The sequence below is a fragment of the Cynocephalus volans genome, chromosome 7, assembly GCF_027409185.1.
Source record: "Cynocephalus volans isolate mCynVol1 chromosome 7, mCynVol1.pri, whole genome shotgun sequence".
NCBI lineage: Eukaryota > Metazoa > Chordata > Mammalia > Dermoptera > Cynocephalidae > Cynocephalus > Cynocephalus volans.
This window is the reverse complement of record NC_084466.1, coordinates 152,633,708-152,652,628: the sequence shown is the minus strand read 5'-3', so window position 1 is coordinate 152,652,628 and position 18,921 is coordinate 152,633,708. Positions and strand designations below refer to the sequence as shown.

The 18,921-nt window shown below is 40.8% G+C and overlaps 1 pseudogene; it reads right to left on the bottom strand.

Moving 5' to 3' along the window:
* Positions 1-10,331: 10,331 nt before the first annotated feature.
* Positions 10,332-10,814, bottom strand: LOC134382704 (SUMO-conjugating enzyme UBC9-like; annotated as a pseudogene).
* Between the last annotated feature and the right edge of the window lie 8,107 nt (positions 10,815-18,921).

Here is an 18,921-nt window from a genome sequence, read left to right as displayed (position 1 = left end):
GATGGATTTAGGAGCCAGAGGATGTAGAGTTGAGTCTTGCCTCTGACACTTCATCTGACATGCAACTAGGAACAAAGACTTCTCCTCTCTGAGCCTTGGTCTCCATATCTGCAAAATGGGAATAAAATAACTATTTCTGGAACTTTTATGAAGATTAAATTAGACAGTGCAATGGTACTTAATCTTTTGAGGGACACTCTCAAAAAATACCTACTCCTGTTTGATTTCAGGGAGTTTCAGGGTCCCCTGAAGTACAAGCACAGTATCCCTGAAAATGCCTGGAAGTCAAGTAAAGAAAGGCTAAAATAAGTAATCAAAATATTTTTTGTTATTTTGTGGGATTTCAAACTGCTGTATTACAAATACATTGAACTAGAAAGGCTTTGTTGGTATATTCACAGACTTTTTAACAAGCAAGCCAGAAGACCTGTGCATTATTTTATTCTGCTCTAGTATGAATATTTCATAAATTACATGCAATTATTAACAACATCAACACTAGCAAATTAATTACTGTCAATTCATATTAATAAAATTGCATTTTGTAATAAATAAAGTTAGTTTACTGTGCCCCATCAGTCTCAGAGGTATTCACATTTGTCAATTGTCCTCTACTTCAGGCTAAAACAAAAGTAATCAAATAACTAATTATTGTATGAAATGTATCACTGCTTACACGTCAATGAAAACTCACAGTTATTTATAACCCTTAGGACTAAATATTCAAATTGGTGTTTATTCCTATGCTAAAAGGAATTTTCCAGCGCTCTCCTTACCTCCTTCCTCGGTCTCTGCCCCCAGCCACCCGAGGGAAGGCACATGGGTCACCTGAGCCTTGGTGAAGATGTCTCTGCAAGGAGAGGGTCAGTCGTCACTGTGGCCAACAGGAACTCCAGCAGGGATTCAAGCAAGGCTTGCAGATGTGACATGGGCCTCCCCATCACCGTGGCCAACTGTTCCAGTGCATGAATCGAGTGCCATGCAGGCTCCCTCTCCCATTTTTCATTCTTAACAAATAAAAAATCCCTTCTCCTTCAAGACAGACTCCAGAGTTGCAGGCTGGAATTACAACAGAGATTCTGTCTCCCTACATCCATTTCAAAGCCTGGAGTAGTTGACTCACCCAACCGAAATCAAAATAATAACAATGAAAATTATCTGTAGAGCCTGCCGCAGAGTTAAATCTCTTGTTCTTGATTTCCTCTGATGCTCACTCAGAACAATTCAGTGTGTTAGTAGTTCCATTTTACAGGTAGAGAAACTGAGGCTCCACGTGATCAGGTGACTTGTCAGAGAGCATTCAGGAAGGAAGAAGAGCAGACAAGACTAGAGCCTGCTCTGCTGGCCTCATCTCCTGGGAGGGTCCATCGAACATCCCGAGGCTCCTTCAAGGCAGTGTCTGCCCAGCCAGGTGTTGGCTTCCCTCCTAGGGTCCTCAGGCCTGGCCCGGCAAACACAAGACCTGAGACTCGGCCAGTCCCACACGGGCCAGTGGCTTCTTATCCCCTCAGTATTTAACCACCAGTTTAAAAAATGTGTCAATGAGGGGGGTGTTGATGAGGTGTTATTATGATGCCCATTTTGTAGATGTGAGAAAACAGGCTCAGAAAAGTTAAGCCATTTGCCCAAGATCACAGAATTTGTGAATGGCAGATCCAAGACTCAGACCCTTATCTATCTGACTCCCGGCCCCACTTCTGGTCCGTGCTGGAATTTGGAGTTCACACTGTTGTGTGGTCATCAAGGAGCTCCTGCAGGGTGCTGAGCTGAGGGGGGGACATGCCTGGAGCTATGCCTACGCGGGACCCATCAGAGAGAGACAGGGACCCCCTCTGTGATTCCAAGGGGAAAAGGGAAGTGGCCAACATAGCTACCCTAAAACAGAGTTACCCCAAACAGCAGTGTCTTAAAATAAAAACTCCAGATGGGAGATTTTTACTGCAGGCTAATTACACAAGTGAAAAAGACTCATCATTTTGGTAAATTTCTCCATTCCCCAAACATGGAAAAATCAGCCCACACTAGTATCATTTATCTGAAAAGAACAATGTTGTTTTCAGTACACCGCTGTTGATTTCAAACACGTAAAGAAACAAAAAAGAGCCTTCAGTTATCTTCAAAAAAAGGAAAATAGAACATCCATTAGAAGCCACAAGGACACAATCCCACCAAAGGGAAACCATATACCTGAAAACTTGTCCTGCATGGACACAGCACTGGGCAGTGTCTCCCCACTTTCCAGAACTAGGAGCTGAGTAGACACCAGACAGGAGCCATCAGGCCATCGGCAAGCTGGGGGATGGGGGCACTTGGACGCAGGGGACCCAGCATCATTACAAGAGATGGTAGAGCAGGTGGGAGCCACAAAAAAACAAAACAACAACAACAACAAAGAAAACAAGCACAAATTTCAAATCTAGGCCACTTTAGAATGACTCCAACACATGATCCTTTCACTATTAGATTCGAAGACCTTTTGAGTTTCTAAAAACTGGTGATCATCCGCTGGAACTCATGCATTTTACACAGGAGACAGCTGAGGCTCAAAGAGGTTGACCTGCTCAAACCATACAGCTGGGCAGGAGTAAATGGAGTCCCCCCTATAACTCCAGCCCCCTGGCTCCTGGTCCAAGGCTCTTTCCCTCTTTCCATCCCATTCTGAGGTTTCTTCCAAAGAAATCTTTCTTATGCACAAACAAAAGCAAAAAAAGCAGAAGTACACACACAAACACACACACACATTATTCTTAAAATTGGTAAAAATAATTGAATTCAGAAAACCAAATTTCAGTATGACATTGTCCTTAACTAAGGATGCTCTCCCCATATTTTTCTCTCTTCAAAATTGCTTTTTAACAACAGGAAGAGTTCAGTAGAGTGATTATATTAACTCTGAATTTCTTGCCTTTTAATAGTCGGTGTCACCACCTTCATGTGATTCAAATTTAAGTTGCTTTGCATCTAATTGAAGCATTGCACCAAAAAAAAGGTAATTTGACATCCAAAGGAGTGAGAGGAGACCAGAGAAAAGAGGAGACATACTACTTTACTTTATAATGATAATTACCTGAACACTTGTAAGAACATTCTACATTGGATATCATCCAGAAAAATTAAACCTATGTTGCTGCTTCAGTACATCTGAATACTAGGAATTGGCAGAAAAACATCTATTCTATGAATAATAGCCTCTACAGTCCCAGAGGACAGCAGTACATGAATTTTAAAAAGAAAAAAAGAAAAAGAAAGGAAAAGAAAAAAACAGTCTCAAGCCTTTTCCAAAATGGTGCTAATGCGCCACTGAAACTTAATTTTATAATTTACTGGCAGTCAAGATGGCAGGAAATAAAACAATTTGCTATATTCTGCACAACAAACCCTGCTTTTCCTGGGAAGGGGTAATTATCCCTATGGAAAAAAAAAAAAAGAAAAAAATACGCCATCTCATATTAAGCTAAAGTCTCATCAAGAAGAGAAAAAGTGCCTCATTACACGTAATTACCAGGGAATTAGAAACATCATTTAACTAAATGAGCGAATAATGCTCAGGATATTGAAGAAACTTGCCTGCACTTCTGCAAAGCACTCTAAGTCCCATTACAAAAATTGCCCCTCTTTAATGGAATAATTTTAGGCCTTGTCTGCCTTGCTTTAAAAATAAAGAGCCTCCAAGAGGCAGAAAGAGGCTGAAACTGCCATAAACAACTGTTGAAAGGGACTGAAGAGAAGGCGCTGTCTCTCTTGGAGACCAAGACTCAGAATGACTCATAATCGACCATAATCAGGAAAATTAAACCTGAGGACTTGAAAAAAGAATTACCCCTTTTTTAATTGTACTTCTTCAAGACTGTGATGTACTTGTGAGCATGTACTAGGGATAACAGATGAAAGATTTTCAACTTGGGGTACAGCTTCCCTGCTCCAGTACAAAAGCAGTTACAGCCATTCGATGTTCTCTTAATAAAATAAAAGCATAACATACCTGCAGATTGATGTTTATTGTGGCTTAATGCAATGATTTTCTAGCCACTCAGAAGCTTCCAGGCTTGGATTGGGATCCCCTCTCTCATTTACCTTTGCTTTTAATATTTGTCAAGCTTTAGCATAAAAATGGTGAATTTAATATAAACATCCCACCTTCCAGCAATACTAATCTTTATTCACCCAGGGAACAAGAAGAGGAAAGTACATTGATCCTGGATGCTTCATCTTAGTTTCCTTCCTTTAGAGCAAGTAAAATTCAGAGAGAAATTGTTATTGGCTATATTCTTAGCAGATAGCCAAAGAAGGCTCTCAGGAGGTCACTTTAAAGAAAAAACCACAGCCAGGGAAAAGACTGCAGTATCCTCCTGACGATTTTGTCCTCAAACCCAACAAGGAGCCACCCAGTCCCGACCTTGCATGAGCACCAGGTCCTTCCCTGGGACAGGTACAGCCAGAGCAACCAAGGTCCTTTGGCCATGGACTTTTAGCCATTGTCAACTGCAACCTCATTACTTTATCAATAAGAAAGCTAAGACCAAGCCAAGGCTGTGGAGCTCCCCAAACTTGGGTACCTGTGGCCAAGTCCAGATTCATGTATGTAAATCCGTTGCCTCTCAGCAGGGCAGGAATGGCATTCCTAGTTACCATACCACATCTGAATTGTGTCCCCTCAGAGGTTCCATGGTCCAAATACACTCCTTCCTGGTCCAGCACATGTGAATGACAGTCAGAAGAGAAAGTGCCAGCAGTGTGGGTGTGCTCATCACAAATACCTGCCCTTGAGACGCTTGGAGATGGTGGGTGGGGAAAACCAGGGTGTTGGGGCGGGAAATAGCGGAGCCTGATCTATTCCTCTGCCTTACTCGGCCCTTGGACATGTCCCTTGGAACCACTGTAAAGTTCTAGGGCCCTATGCCCCAAAAATCAAAACATAATGAAAGACAATTGGTTTGTTTTCCCAGGGATGAAAACAGCTTCATATAGATAAAGCTCTGGAAAGAGAAATCACATCTGGGGTTGATAATGGGTGAAGTGCCCTGGGCTTTTTAAGTGCCCATTTAACTCCAAGCTAGACCTTAGCACTGCTGAGGTTTCCAGATAAGAGGGAACAAAAGAGGAGTCGACCTCCTCTCCCAAGCAAATGGAACGAAAAGGACACAGCAGTGACAACTACTGCATATGTCCTTTCAGGAATATGAATCCGGTTAACTGATTTGCCCGCTAAGATCACACAACTAACAAGAGAGACCCAGAATCAGAACACAGATCCACTTGCTTCTAAAATGCTTTCTCCAGGCCACACAGTGATGTTTTCTCCAGTGAGTACTAACAAGGAGTATTAATAATACAGTCAGCATAGTATAGCATCAAAATGTGTTTCAAAGTGCTTTCTCTGTTCTCTCCAATGAGGTAGATCAGGATGGCACGATCTCCATTTCACACCACAACTTGAAATGATCTGGACAAAGTCATCCTGCCACCAGCTGCCAAGAGTGACATCACCCTCTGACCTGGTGGTCATATTGGTAGTGGTGGAAGAGAAAATTCTGAGAGAAGGTCCATCTGGCCTAAGATTTGAAAACAACCCATTGACACTTTGGGTCATTTCGTTTCATCAACCAAAGTTTCCCAATGTAGGCAATACCAAGAGACTGTAAATATTTGAACAGCTACCTTTATTTTTCTAATTGTTTCTAGTCAGATCATCTGTCTTACACCATTAGTAGGGCAAAAATTTTTAAATCACATGAATTAGCAAGTCAAGATGTCACATAAGCTCACACTTTGCTAACTCTGCTTCCAACACCACTGCAGTGACACCTAAATTACAAAGAGCAAACAAAAAAGACATACTCAAACTCTAAAACAAGAAATAAACATCTCTGTGGACTTGAATAGCTGATCTCTGGGGCCAGAAGCAGGGAGTTTAATTTCTGCTAATTAAGAGGACTGCTAGACAGAAAGAGAGGAGTGTAAAGAGAGAAAAGTCAACAGCAACAACAAAGGACCAAGATCCAAAACCTCTACTCAAAATAAGCCTAAAGATCAAAATTACAAGTCAGCCATCAAAATTAAAAGTGAATATGTATTTACTCCAAATGAAATTAATTTTATAGTTCCATCTATCAAAGACTTCGAGTTTAAAATATTCAAGGAGATAAATGAAGGTATAGCTTCACTAAAAAAATTAAAGAAGTGATGTATTAAAAATAGGCAAATATAAAAGAAGAAGAAGTAGATATAAAATAAAATAGAAATCCACACTGGCCCTTTACCTCAGTTGGTTAGAGCATGGTGTTGGTAACACCAAGGTTCAGGGTTTGATCGCTGTACCCGAGAAATAAAGAAATCCTAGAAATGAAAAAAAAACTTACTCGGTAACGTAAATTCTAGACTTAGCCATAAGGAGAGAATAATAAATTAGAAGAGTGTCCTGAGGAACTCACCCAGAAGACAGTATGAAGAGAAAACAAAATTAAAATATGAAAGAGCAATGAAGAGACATGGAGGAAGAACTATAAGGATCCAGCATTTTTCAAGAAGGAATACCAGAAAAAGAGAATATGGGGACTCGTGAGGAAATAATATTCAGAAATATAAATGCTGAGTCTTCAAGAGTTGCAGATTTGTACTACATTTTGAGTACCAAGCAGAGATATATAAAAATAAATCCACAACTAGACATTATGACAATGAAACTGTAGAACATAAAGGATAAAGAGACAATCTTAATAGCTTCCAGAGTATGATGGTTAATTTTATGTGTCAACTTGGCTGGGCCACAGGTGCCCAGACATTTTGTCAACATTATTCTGGATGTTTCTGTGAGGGTGTTTTTGAATGATATTTACATTTAAATCAGTGAACTTTGAATAAAGCAGATTGCTTTCCATAATGTGGGTGGGCCTCAACCAATCAGTTGAAGACCTGAATGGAACAAAGAGCTAACATTCCCCAAGCAAGAGGGAAATCTGCCAGCAGACTGCCTTTAGGCTCTACCTGCAACACTGGCTCTTCCTGGTTCGCCAGCAGACTGCCTTTGGTTTCAAACTGCAACTCTTTCCTAGGTCTCCAGCCTGCCATCCTCTCCTATCCAGTTTTAGACTTGCCAAGCCTCCATGTTACATGAGCCGATTTCTTAAAATAAGTCTCATTCTCTGTATATATACATCTTATTGATTCTGTTTCTCTGCAGAGCCCTAACTAATACACAGAGGGGAGAAAGACAGCCTCTAAAGGAACAATAATTAGGTCCACAGCAAACCCTCAACAGGAAGTATAAATGCTAAAAAACATAGCTGAAGGGAAAATTAGCTGTCAATCTAGAATTTTATATCCAGCTAACCTACCCTTCAAGAGTGAGGACAAAATTAAAACATTATCTGGGGGCCAAGCCCGTGGAGCACTTGGGAGAGTGCGGCGCTGGGAGCGCAGCGACGCTCCCACCACAGGTTCGGATCCTATATAGGAATGGCCAGTGCACTCACTGGCTGAGTGCCGGCCACGAAAAAGACAAAAAAAAAAAAAAAACATTATCTGGAATACAAAGATACTCATATTCTCAGTACAAAACAAAACAAAAACTACTAAAGGATATATTTCAGCAAGAAGTGGAATTAACACAAAGACAAAAAACAACTCTGGGCAGAGATTTTTAAAAATATAGACAGTAATACATGTAATTAACTGCTGACCTATAAAAACAACTGATATTTTAAAATTAGAGAAATCTAGAACTGTAAATATCAATTATAAGATAGTGGAAGAGAGTGTTCGGTGAGTAGATAACACGTGAAGAACAATTGTCATTGGGAAAAGGCTAGAAATACTGAATAACATAGAGTTTCATAGAAAAATGTGTAGTTAATTATAAGGAATAAAATTCTAAAGGTAACTATCAATCTATAACTTCCAAGCCAATAGTGAGGTGAGAAAGAGGACAGGAATATGAGAAACTATCAATCCAACAGAAAGCACAGGAGGAAGAGGGAGAACAAAAGTGGTGTGAGTAAAAGTACCCATGTACATTACTAATCACAATTTTAAAATATCAGTTACTTTTATAGGTCAGCAGAGTGGAAAAAGAGGGAAAATTATGCAATTTGGTTTACAAAGTGAATATAAACTTGATGCTAAAAGTGGAAAAGTTACATACCAAAAAATAATAATAATACAGAGCGCACAGTGACAGCACTGAGATGCGGAGCTTCATCAGAGACTGGGAGAGGCATTAGGACCCACTTTTCTCCCCACCAGCAGCTGGAGCACCCCAGCTCCGGAGTTCGCAGTTACACTTCTGCCAGCTTCATGAAAACATCAAGTGGAAACCCAGCAAGAATCAAAAAGGATAGTGTCTTTTTTTTTTTTTCCTCTACATTTCTAGAAGCCATATTTTGCTTGCTCTGGGGTATGACTGGGTGAATTCAGGTGGATATGAAATCAGACAAACCCTAGTCATAAAGGCACTACTTCCAAAATGACAATGGATACCCCAGAGGGACCTCTTTTTTTAACAACCAATGTTTATTCACACTGTGTGCTGGGCACCATGCTAAGACGTGTGTGTGTGTGCGTGTGTGTGTGCGTGTGTGTGTGTGTGTTAAAATACACAAAACATAAAATGTGGTATTTTAACCATTTTTAAGTGTACCTTCAGTGGCATTAAGTATCCTCAGAGTTGTGCAACCCTCACCACCATCCATCTCCAGAACTTTTTCATCTTGCCAAATTGAAACTCTGTCCCCATTAAACAATAACTCCCCAATTTCCCCCTCCTCCCAGCCTCTGGCAGCCACCATTCTTTCTGTCTCTATGAATTTGATTACGCTAAATACCTCATATAAGTGGAATTATACAGTATTTGTGTCTTTGCATCTGGTTTATTTCACTTAGCATAATGTCCTCAAGGTTCATCCATGATGTAGCATATGACAGAATTTCCTTCCCTTTACAGCTGAGTAATATTCCATCGTACGTATACACTACATTTTGTTTATGCATTCACCTGTTGATGGGCACTTGGGCTGTTTCTACCTTTCAGCTATTGTGAAAAATGCTGCTATGAACAAGAGTATACAAGTATCTCTTTGAGTCCCTGCTTTCAATTCTTTTAGTTATATACCCAGAGGTGGAATTGCTAGATCACATGGTACCTCTATGTGTAAGTTTTTGAGGAACACCATACTCTTTTCCATAGAGACTGCACCATTCTATATTCCTACCAGCAGTGCACAAGGGTTCCAATCTCTCCACATCCTCAACCAGCACTTACTCTTTTCTGGATTTTTGATAATAGCTGTCCTAATGGGTGTGAGATGGTATTTCACTGTGGTCAAAGGGATTTGCTAACCCTAGACAGCACAGTAGGCATACGCAGAGGTGGGCTACCATTCCCACATTAACAGTTTAGAGTTCAGAACTCAATTTATGTTTTAAGAGAGACTGGGGAATAGGCCAAGGGCTGGGGGATGGAGTTACGCAGTGCACTGCCTGAAATAAAAATCCTTCCAATTAGGAAGAGACTATTAGTTTTAAGAAGTGCCCCAAGAGTCCAACACCACAGAATGATACTCCTAGAGCCTGAAAGAAAAAACAGAAGTAAAAATAAATAGGCATTTGCATTTGTCTTTTGGCTTTGTTGGTCAAAGACCACCTTCAAAGGAATATATATAAGATATATAGTAGTTAATACTGTATACGATATTATTATATATATTTATATTTATTATAACATATATATAAACACACAAAGGTACTTCAAAAAGTTAACAGAAAGATTCATATTATCTTTCTTTAAAAACCTTGATGTAAATAGTTTATTTACTCTAAGCAGCAACACAGACAAAATGCTATATAAACACAAAGGAAGTGACGCAGAGTAGATGCCTGCTGACTTTGGATCTGAGGCTCATGAGGAACACAACCCAGATGCTGAAGAGAGCAGGACGAGGGGAGGGGCATGTTTTTCTTTTCATCAGAAGCAAGGTGCAGCTCTAATGCGAAGCATGCCTGCAGCCAAGAGCAAAGACAACCAGCTCCTAGGTGCCTTATCAAAATATAAAAGTTTGTAATTTTACAGTAGTTGAAATGCTGATATCAATATTAAAATAAAAGCAAGTTTTACATAACAATCAAAACTATGAAAGACTGAAGAAAGGGATCCTGCAGAAAAGTGGGGCAGCACAGCTAATCGAGGGCTGTGTACCATCAGCAGAAATGGAAAACGATGCCTGCAAACCCTCCCCTAGGCCACTAGTGTAGGGAGCAACTTCATACTTGCAAAATTGTCATGAACAAGTTCTTGCCAAACCAATCTCCTCCTTTTTACAATGCCACAAGGTCGTTGCTTATGAGGGTGCAATCTTCCTGGCATGTGCTCAAACCCTTTTGTCACATTCCACTCTGTGTTGGCAGTGAATCATGCTGGCCTCTGCTGGGGCTGGGTCTTGGATATTTGGTTCATTTAGAAGCTCCTGCATTCCTAATAAGATCTGTTTCATTGTGATGGCTGGCCTGCAGTCCTTATCTTCCTCCAGAGTGGACAGGCACTACGTACCCAAAGGGTACACATTTAGGTGGAATAGTGTGGGTTCAGATTTACATTTTGCTGGTGAGGATGGATAATCATTTTTCAAAAGCAGCCATAGTTTACACAAGCCTCCTTCCCATGGAGCCGCTTTCTTTCCTGGAATGGCACACTCCTGGTTCACTAGGTTCATTGTGCCATCGAGATTTTTTGTCGGGACAGCCACAAAACCAAACGGGTGGTCTTTTCTCCAAGCTTTTCTCTCCCAGGAAAGTCTGCTGAGGGTGATTTCTGACATACTCAAAGTCCCTGGGCAGCTAGGCCGGCGTCAGGACAGGTGAGGGCCAAGGACACACCTTAGCAGGATTTCCCTGCTGATTTCTCAGGATTTCCCTCCTGATCCCACTCCCCGCACCATCCTAATGGGTGTGAGGTGGTATCTCACTGCGGTCAGAGGGACTTTACAAACCCTAGACAGAGCAGTAGGTATATGCGGAAGTGTATTAATTATCTTTTAATTCTATTTTTCCATGAACTGTTGGAAGTACCCTTGTATATCTAACTAGCATGTATTGAGCTCTCACTATACGCCAGGCACTGGGCAGGCATGTTACATACATTTTTATTTAATCCTCCTAACCAATGTTTCTTCAGAAATGAGGCAGTTGGAGCCTAGGACCTAGAAGACTTGTCCAGGATCACATAGCTAGTCACTGCCAAAGCTGAGATTTGAGCCACAGGCTGTCTGGTTTGGAATTTTCCATTCCGTAAGTCATATGGCCTCAAGGTTGTTTGTTTTTTGTTTTTGTTTTTTTCCTGCTGTTTCAATTTTCTTTCTTGTAAAACTTCAGTTCAAGACCTACTTTGCTCACCAAGCCAGCTCCCATGCCCTTCAGAAAATGGAGCTTCCCTGAAGAGGTTCTACACTAGCCACACCGCAGTTCTCTTATGACCTTGTTGCTTCCCAGTTATTGACAAAATTCTCCCGGTGGAAACCATGAAGAGCACACGTCCAGTGGTCCTTTTTGGACTACAGCACACATTAAATACTAAAGGCACAGGACTGGACCACCTCACAAACACACAAGACAATTGGGTAGGGTTTGTACCTCCAAAAATAAAGTTCCCAATATTTAAATGAAATAGAATACATCTGAAGATTAATAGTCAATTGATTTTTAACTACAATGCAGAACAGAAAAAAGGCCTACAAGTGAGCCCATACAACTGCATCCAGAGACCCCAGCAAAGTTAGGTACGCAAAGTTAGGAAATGCAATAGAGGACAGCTGAGGTGCCATTGCAAAACATATCCCTAGACAAAAAGTCTCAGTGGGAGCAAGATCTCCATTTCTCGGGGGCCCCATGGTCTCCACTCCTCAATGCACACCTCTGCTCCCTTCTCCTTACTTTAGTCACCTGCTTGCACACGGACCACAAATAACTCCCCCAAGACCCAAATCTACAGGACGCTCCAACTGGCTGTGGAGCCCACTACCAATTGGTTCAGTCTCTTTAGTGCCTCAGGAATAAAGTCCAGTTGATACAGCTCATCTTTCTTGAGAAGGACAACAGAAGTCCAAAGTCACTGTCCAACCAGGAAGTTAGATGCCCTAGAGTCAAGTATCCATTTTAAGTCCATTTAAATGTGCTAGGGAGGTCTTGGGGGTGAGCAGGGGTCATGTACATAGTTCTGTGGCTTTGGGTATCACTCCAAGGAAGGGACTCAATCCAGGACTGAAAGAGCCCCTGGGCAGATGATATGCTGGGAAAGTGAGAATTCAGGAGACTTTTTTTTCTTTTTAACAATGATATCATTGTGATTGTACGATGAATTTAAATGTTGTGTGTATCCATATAATGTTTGTCCACTACACTTCTAATATCTTTGGGCTTAGGAGAATAATGCCTACTTATATAAAGGGGAAGAAGGAAATAAAAAAAGTGTATGACAATACAAAAGAAATTATATATGAGGGAAACTGGAAATGCCTTTGGGTAACTTTGGGACTTGTTGTAATGTGTTTACTCATTCACATCCCTAAGGTTGGCAAAAGAGGGTTCGTTTCTAAATGGCACTAAGTAATGTCTCCTTCCTCTCAGCCTCAGGCCATTTTGCTGGCTTATACAAGTATACCTGTCCCACCCCAGTAAACTATAATTTTCTTGAAGACTTCAAGTTTCTTGAATTATATGTGATTCATCTTTGATTAATAGCAATAGCAGCATTTAATATTGTGCACCAATAATATACCACACACTACGCTAATCACTTTACATCCATTATCTCATCTAATCTTTATAACGACCCTATAAAATAGACACTGTTATTACCACCACTTAAAGACTGAGTACACGAGGCACAGAAGTAAAATAATGACCCCAAATTCCATAATTGAGTTATAGCACCTGCATTTATACTTGATAGGTTTACCACAGAGTTCACCCTCCTGAACACAAGACTAGCTATGTCCAAGGCTAACTGATTTAGAAATGTTAGGTTCGGGAGATAAATGAATGAATGAACAAATGAATGAGCAAATAAATGAATGAATGAATCTATTAGGAAAATAAAAAGCTACCCACAAAAGTTGTACTTTGGTAGCTGGTGAGCTTAGTGCATTAAGGCATATTAATTACTGAGTGAGGTCAAGGGCATGGACCTGCTGTATTCCTGGTCTAGCTAAAACCTGGATCCATAATAAAAAATCCCACCACTGATCCTAAAAGCATAAGGGTCTGATGGAGTTTGGATGTACTGTCCTCCAAGAACTCATGTGGAAATCTGATCCACAGTGCAGCAGTGCTGGAAGCTAATTGAATCATGGGGGCGGATCCCTCATGAATGGATTCATGCTCTCCCCAGGGGAGGAGGGTTAGTGAGTGAGTTCTCGCTACATTAGTTCCCACAAGAGCTGGTTGTTTAAAAGACCCTGGCACCTTGTCTCTCTCTCTCTTGCTTCCTCTTGCCATGTGATCTGCTTGTACCCCCCAGCTCCCTGCCACTTTCCACCATGAGTAGAAGCAGCCTGAGGACCGTGCCAGATGCAGCTGTCCCAGAATCGTTATCCAAATAAATCTCTGTTCTTTATAAATTACCCAGTCTCAGGTATTCTGTTATAGCAACACAAAACAAAACATATGGACTGATACAGGATCATATGAGAGGGAGTGAGGGAGAGAGGGAGGAAGGAATGAAGGACAGAAATAGGCATGTGGCGAGTATTAATTCCGTTTTAGGTTTCACAAATCTGCATCTGTCTGGATCAGCACAAACCCATCTTTGGAAATGGTGGTGGGTCAGAAGGGTCATCTTCGTATGAAAAAGACATCTCATTATGTCCTAGAGACCACAGAAGCCAGAAAGGTTTTAGCACATTCATCCACCTCTAAACACTTGCCCTTCACGACAACTTTAAAAGCAAAAAGCTTTAAAAGAATGAAAGCCCTTTTGAAAAAAAGACCTCAAGCTTGCCTCTTAATCTGTTACTCCTTGTGCCAGTCACAGGAGCAGAGAAACCAGGAGTTCATGGAATAGGGCTTTACTATAAGAATCTGACCTTACACGGCTCTGGGAAGAGCTGGGAGGGTGGGCAGGGAAGGTCCGGAAGTGGTGCTGGAGGATCAGCAGTCACCAAGCAGTTAATGGGAGAGGCCATGCATGCCCAGCCACCAAAAGGACTGCAGAGGACTGGGGAAAGGCCTCTGTGTAGCTGATGACCTGTGGGTCTGCAGCCAAGCATCCAGAGGTGGGCCTTAGTTACACTCCAGTTGGGCATCAGGGCAGAAGAGAGAGAGTAAGGACAAGCGGGAACCCATCGGGCACCTCTGCAACCATCCATCACTGTACCTGACAGCGAAGAAACCCCAGAGAGTAATGATCACTGCTTTCCTTCAGCCTTCCCAGTCTGTATATGTTCCCCTTTGGGCCAGCTCTAACCCGGAAGCGTACAGCGAAGGGGATGCTGGGAAACACAGTTCTCAGCTTAACCAAGTTGACCCAGCACAGTCCACCAGACTCCTTTAATTAAATATAGAATACTTAAAGTGATTATTCACATCTTTGGGGAGACTGCACATTTTAATCATAATTACATGATAAATATTTCATGGTATATATCTTTGTCATATAATTAGGAATAAAAAATGTAATCTCAAAAAGATGTTAATAATTCAAATGGCTGAGGATGTGATTAGAGCCATGACTAAAATATAGTCAGAAGGTAACTCAAGGTCTTCAAATATAATCTCCAAAGCAACATGTCTCCGGACAATTAGCCCAAAGCTGTTACCACTAGTCCACATTTTCTCCCAAAGTCCTAATTCAGTGTAGAAATTTTGCTTCAAGAACAAGCTCACAATATTTTCCCAACATGTTCTACTCTTCAAAATCACTGGACTTGGAAAATCCATACACCATACAAATAAACACCTTATTAATATGTATCTTTTACCATCTGGTGGTGTCCCCAAACACTTACTGTCTTCTAAAACCCCATGTTCAGCTAAACCTGAGCCAGCCCCAGAAGTGGGGATAAGAGCATCTCCTAAGCTATTGCCTGGCAGGATCTCTCCACAGTGCACGGGTTTTAGGATTTTAATGTACTGAATGTGTAGGAAGTAAAATAGGCTATGTCACTGTGCCTTCAAAAGGCCCAATTACTTCAGATCCAACTTTTGGGCTTGTGGGCATATAACAGGCTGATTGTCACCCATCACCACCTGGACCAAATGACACAATGGAGTCTCAAGCACCTATTTCAAAACCCCACCAGCCAATGGCCACATTTTCCTAAGCTAAATTTTGCACAAATGCCTTTTACTGTCTGGCTATTGATTGAAGGAAAGAAGACAGGGAGAAAGAAAGGGTGAGGGTTAGGGTTAGAGTTTAGTTAGGATTAGGGTAAGAGAAAAACAGGAAAAAAGAGAAAAGGGACCATATGCCCTGAATTACAGACCTTCATGATTACCTGTAAGCAGTGGCCAAGAGAAGACCTTAAATGATGTGCCATTGTAACATTCAGCCTGGCACAGGCTTCTAATCCCTGAGGGTTATGAGGATCTAGAAAAAGACCCCTGATATTTTTTCCAGCAAGTAGTTGGCAGTGATGGATGATTCCATTAGAATGACCATGACTCCATGTTCTCTATGAGACCCTCAGCATTCAATGAAAGGCTAGGTGTTGAGAAGCTTTTTAGATCTGAAATCCTTGGATGTCCAAGGAGTTGGGATACCCTTATTCAGCAGGTTCTAATTAAGGTCAGAGGAGGCTTGTTTCAAACTGATGTCTTCAATTTCTGACTCCTTATGTTTATCTATATTTCTGAACAGCTAATGAAAACAACATCAATCCCCTTTTCACAAAAGTAATGACAGTTCCGCCCACAAATATTATAGCTCATACTCTGGTACAGCTGTCACCCTCTCCAACAACTCCTCTTCCCTCTCTTTCCAGGTTCTTTTCCTGAGTTGCCAAAAAGCAGAATTTTTTACAAGCATATTTGTCCCATTAATTCCAGATCCACAATTAGATGCTTACATCAATAAGTATCAAAGATTACTTCCCCTAATCTTATTTTTTCCTCTCATCCACTCTACTAAGAAACCCTAATCACGGAGAAACCAGTTTAGATTAAAAAGTTGAAATCAATCACAAATGTTGGCCAAAGAGGTCTAAACACTGTCCAAAAGAAGAAATAATTCTCTCCTCGGGGTTAAATTTTTTTAGAGTCAATAATGAATAAAAAACCTTCTCTGCAATTTTGACTGGTGGCCAAATTAAAATTTTGCCTTGACCCAATTAAAATTTCAAATATAAGTTTTGAGGTAGTCCAATTATTTCCCAATTCTTCCAAAGAGGCTAGTGTCTCTGCATGCTTCCACAGGGTTATCCTGAATCACCAGTTTGGAGGTCTTGGGTTAATCGAACTGTTTCATTGTCTTCTGCCAAAAAGTGTTTCGTGGAAATATTAAATGTGTCAAACCTCAGTAATGCAAATAGCTAGTCAAGTGTTTCCATTTAGAAGCCTTGTCCAATGGACAGGTCAAATACTACTACTATTATCAACAATGTGTTAATATCTGCAAAGATTCACTATTAGGAGTTGGTTAAATATATCCCCTCTGATCTCATTTGCTGTTTCCCCTGTAAAGTCAATTTATCCCAAATCCTGTTAGTGAAGTTCGAATAAACAAGATTTCTCTAACTCTTCAATAGCTTCAGATTTGTGTGACAAGCAAAACCCTGGGTAATGACTGGCAGCACAAGCACAGGATGTTTTGAAATACTATGTGTTACTGCAAAGCTAAGCACAGTGAAGGCCATCCTTTAACAGTACACATTCTATAATTACAGCAAGCAGAAAGCCATGCCACCAAGCGCCATACTCTGAATGAACAACGCCCATTCTAGACTTCTGCTAGTAACTGAGAAGGTCGATACTCACCTGATAAGCAACGGCAACAACGGGCACTGTGTTGGGGGCTAATCATTCATATACTTGTCCTCCATCTCCATGATCATCTTTATGCTAGAATTGCATAAGGAAAGCTATGCTTCTCCGTAATATCACCAGCAATGCTGATGAACTAACAGTGAGCCTAGCAAGAGAGCTGCTTCTATAGCCAAAGCTTGATGGAGGCATACATTATCAATGCATTTCTTTAAGTGGAGAATGCTTATAACTGAATGCCATGTTAAGCTATGAAATAATGAACTGAAGGATTTTTGTCAGGCAATTCAATAAGAATGTTAGGTCTTAGCAGCTAAGGAGATATGGGTAATATAACACTGAAGACAAATTGTCTGTACTCTTTAAGAATACATGGCTGGTGCTAAGAAAATCTTCAGGAGCCAAGTATTTTGAGAATTATAAAGTGATGTTATAACAAGGTCAGGAGTCTAGGTACACAGGTTTTAAATTACTGCAATAGCCTATAACAGAGTCCTATAAAAGGGATGAAAGGTACTTCGTTACAACATTGGAAAAGCAAACTTAGGTGCTTCTGAGACCAGTAGGTATAATTTGTATGGCTTCTTCAGGTTTGTGTTAACTGCATAGAGTTGGCTAGCATGGTCAGAGGTGAAAGAATAATTCTTGGGAAATTAGTTAATGAAATAAACCATTGGAAATGAACTTTCAGTGACTTATACCCGACACCCTGTTACATTAAAGTTCAGTAAAGTAAAGCATTTCTTTTTCCATTTCTCTATTCAAGTCAGGTGATTTGGAAAGTCATACTACCAAGCCAGGAAAGAAAAACAACAAGATAAAACCAATTGCTTTTCATTTAAAATAAATTCTGAAGACTGGATGCCAAACCATGAGTTATATTAAATGGGCGGGCTAACTCATGTCATGTGCTCCCAATTATAGCCCTATATAAATCACAGTAAAGTCTTGTTTTTACCTTCAGATTTTTTTTCCATCCAGATACAAAACGCTTCCCACCTAAGAAGCCAGTGCCCTACAACAACCCCAGGACAAGTACTGTGGGTATCCTTAGAAAAATGAAAGCATTGTTACAACACACCACTGATCAAGGGGAAAGTGCCTTTGTACTCAAAGGTCCAATTGGTATTTGTGGCCACCAGGCACAGCAGCTTTCATTTCTCTTAGCACTAGTTCCAGAGCAACGTAGCCAGGTGCCATTTTGAAAGGAAACTGCCGTAACTAGTCCTAATAGCTCAAATCAGTACTTTCCCAAGTGAAAAGACAGGCTACCCAGAGACATGTCAAAGACTGAGGTGGGGAAGTCAAAGGAGAGAAAAACCAGGAAACTAGAGCTGTGTCTGCTCCCCAGACAACAACACAGATGTTATATTTTAATATACCTGACCTATTGGGCACTACTAACACACTCATGTATTTTCCTGGGGGAAAGGAAAACTTGTAGTTTATGCAGTTTTCACCCTTGAAAGACCCACACCAGAGACAACCGCCATTCTTTTGTAATGGTGGCTCATCTCATCTCATCTCACCTCACCGCACAGCCTTGCTGCCACTCAGCTGTTTCCCTACACGAGTTTGTACCTTTGTCTCTCTTCTTCTGCCACATCGTATTAACTGCACTTGAGTTGAATGTGGGTGGGCTCACTCCAGGACACAGTTACCCTTTATGCATATTTTTAAACATTCAAAACACGTATTGTATACGGATACTACATAAGCATAAAAAGCATAAATGGATAAAATGTCCGTTAATGAAAAATGAGAACGGGGATGAGGGAGGGGTATAAACGAGGCTTCAAGTATGTGCAAAGTCTGATTTTAAAAAGAAGAGATGAAGTAAATATGGTAAAACACTGAACATTTTAAAATCTAGATGGTGGGTTCGTTTATGAGTGTGATCCTGAGTTTTTCTCAATGTTTGAAATAGTTCATAAACATTTTTTTGTTTCTTTTGTTTTG